Genomic DNA, 3489 nt, shown 5'->3' with positions numbered 1-3489 from the left:
GTGTGGAGCTAAAAGAAAATAAATGTTTGGATAAAAACTACTCCATTCGTCGACTGATGTCTTCAAGCTGCAACATTTAGTTATAGAAATTCAAGTGGAGAGGGAAAACTCAAGTATTCACACATTTTGTGGTGAATGACAATATACAAGATGAAATTTGGTGTTTAAAATTCAATTAAGCTGCTTATATTGGGGATTTAGTGGAGACGGGTCATTTTGACCCGGAGGACAAAGGGTGTATACAGAAAATGAGGACAACAGGAGGGTTAAGGAGAGACGTGCAGAGGCCGAGGAAATCACTTCCTGTGAATATTCACACTCAGAGGCTGAATGGTAGACATTTTTAGAAAACAGAAATAAATCTGTTGAGGAAAAAAAGAGCTTTAGAATGCTTGTATTCAGACAAAAATTTGGTTCCTGTTTTAAAATTGCCTTGTAGGTACTGTATACGACAACCTTTTTTTACTTGTTTTAAACCATACACTGTACAGCTGACGGAAGAAGGGCTGAAACTAATGACTATTTTGATAGTTGACTAATCTGTAATTATTATTTCAATTAGTCGATTAGTCAACAAATATTTCTGTCACGATGTCCATCGATGCTTCGTGTGGGTGCACCTGTTCCAGCTCCAGTACACATCTCATCTCACCTGTTCACCATACCTGTGAATGTCACCTTGTTATCCAGTGCCTCCTGACATGAAAAGCAACGCTCTCAAACTTAATAGCTTACTCAGATGTATTTTAACATTAATACATGTAAACATAAAAGCTACAAATTCAACTATGAGTAGTCTTTTAAACAAACCGCTAATGTAGATAATTCTAACTTCCTAGATTTTCTGTTGTGCATCGACATGTCGAGCTGTGGAATAGTTCTAATATCCTTTGTTTTATGAACCATGTGCATCTAATTCTATCAGCGTTCAGGCAAAGATGTAAGGTTACGTTTTATGTTTGAATTTTAATTTGTTTCTTTTTAATTTATTATTTTTGAAGGTTTGGGTGGGGGGGGTCGCTTTGTAAGCCCATTTTGGGTTTTTATTAGCTTTTCCTTGTGTTCAATGTTTTTTTTTTTCAAATAAGAGCAAAAAAGAAACAAATTTTACAATTTGTGTTACATACTCTGTGTAAAAAGATAGGATATGTGTTGCCTAATACTGTATTTATTTAATTGCACAAAGGTGTCATCTTTTGTCTCCCTTCTGCAGTTCAAGGTTGAGTTTAGTGAAAACAGTTAAGTCTAGTACTTCAATAAATCAAACCCTTGCCTCCCACACCCACTCCCATCCCCATCCAAAATGGTCTCCTCTCTCCCAGTTCCAACATGGTTTATTCTTTTTATTCCTTCTTTTATTTTAATTCCATCGCCTGCACCAAGCCTCCTTGGCTGCAGCTGTACCACTCTGGTGCTCCATGCATTTTTAAACAGTGCATCAAGTTCCAGCACAAGTTGTTTTAAAAATACCTCTCCTGATTAATTGATGGAAGAGGCATTAGAGGGTTGATGCGAACCAACCTTCTCTTTTAGATGATATAAAATGTGGTCTTTTTATTTTAATCCTCTGGGACTAAGTAGTTCTGAAGGAAGAATGGGATCTGTTCATTGGTGAGTACAGCAGAAGGAGGACTGTAAATATGTTTAGTTGCCACACAGACAGTTGCCTTATTGTTTTAGATTGCATCTTTTTTAAATACAGCCTTAAAAGATCTATTTGTCCATCAGTGGTTCAAAAGACTCGAAATACACAAGCAGATCACACAGTGGGTGTTTGTTAGAGGGGTGTAAACCCAAATGAAGGTTCTTCAAACACAAGGCAAAAAGGGAAGATTCAACTTGATTTATCCACGAAACAAACTAATGGTGTTACTTTGTCAGGAAGCCCACGTGTCTGAAACCAACGGCAGTGAAAGTGCAAAATGGAGCGTGTACTGGCAAAGTGCAAGACACACAGAAACAAGCATTGATACTAAAACCTGATGCAGGTAACACACCAACTCATAAAAGCGTTTACAGGAGACAAAGTACACAGTTAGAGATGATTGGGCCTCATGCAAAAACCGTTCGTACGCACAGATTTGTTCTTAAGTTGTGCGTACGAGTGATTTAGGAGAATTTGTGGCATTCACCAATGTTTTTGTATTCTAAGATTTTTTTCAGATACAAACAAAATTCACGAGTGGTCCAGACCTGTCGTATATTTTACGAGCAGTCAGTCTGCTGTTATSCAGACGGRTTTTCYTCMCYAATAACTTTATATTTCGTTAGTTTGAAGATATTTTGAGTTGAAAATAAATTACACTCCATAAATATCTTGACAATAGGTTATTCTGTTTGAATTAGAGTTATAATTTTAAATGTAATAATTTAGACTAACAATATAAATAGTCCGTTCGTCCGTTTTCTGCCGCTTATCCAGGATCGGGTCACGGAAGCAGCAGGAGAGAGACCCAGACTTCCCTCTCCCCAGCGACAATTTCCAGTTCGTCCTGGGGGACTCCGAGACGTTCCCAGGCCAGAGGGGATACATAATCCCTCCAGCGAGTCCTGGGTTTTCTCCAAAGTGCCAGACATATTTTGAAAACATTTTAAAATGCTTATTTCAGAACCGCAACTGAGACCACCTGCGACTGCGCGGGGGTGGGGGGGTGCGGGGGGGTGTACGGTGCGCAGCGCTGCGGCTTCTGAATAAATGAAAATGATTTAACACAGTTGTTTATACTTTTAGCAGCTCTTTTTATTCCACAGCTGACCTGCTAAAATTGACAGATTTTCTTTTCTGGATCTCTGACAGACGGACTTCAATCTCTGAACTTGTAAAGTTCTTCTTTTTTATTTTCGCTGTCATTTTCATGAATGAACATTTCCTGATATCTGAGGCAGGAAACACAGCCTTATATGGTGTTTTTGGGATGGTAATTATGCTAATCTCCTCTCGTGTGCACGAGCAGCTGGATACGAACAGGTGGAATTTACGCAGCTCATTTACACACTTTTCCTGAAGATAGAAGAGTTTGTTGAATCTGACGTGACATGTTCGTACGAACCCTTTGTACGAACAAAAGTAAGAGAAATTTAGGAGAAGAATACGAACATGTTCTTGCATGAGGCCCAATGACTATAAATATGGGTGTGAAAGAAACAGAAAGCTTTGATAAAAAAGGAAAACATGATGATTCAGTAAAAAACACCAAACCTGAAGCAGCTGTGGTGTTTGAAAAACTTTTTAGTACATTTCAGATGAGCTAACTTTAAAACTGCAGAATATCTTGTCTGATTTATCTGCTTCCATCATTTTGTCTTTGTGTCACAGTGTCTGCAGTGCATTCCTGCAGGAATAATCCAGAGTGAATGCAGTGAATTATTCTCCCACTGTTGCTGCACCTTGTTGCCTGTGAGACTCACATTTGTCGATTTTCTGCTTTTTCAAGACAAAATAGCTTACAGGTGCTGTTCAGCTCAATTACACAGGATGATTGTTCCCTC

The sequence above is a fragment of the Austrofundulus limnaeus genome, unplaced genomic scaffold (assembly GCF_001266775.1).
Source record: "Austrofundulus limnaeus strain Quisiro unplaced genomic scaffold, Austrofundulus_limnaeus-1.0 Scaffold15, whole genome shotgun sequence".
Classification (NCBI taxonomy): Eukaryota; Metazoa; Chordata; class Actinopteri; order Cyprinodontiformes; family Rivulidae; genus Austrofundulus; species Austrofundulus limnaeus.
Note: the sequence above shows the minus strand (reverse complement) of the source record.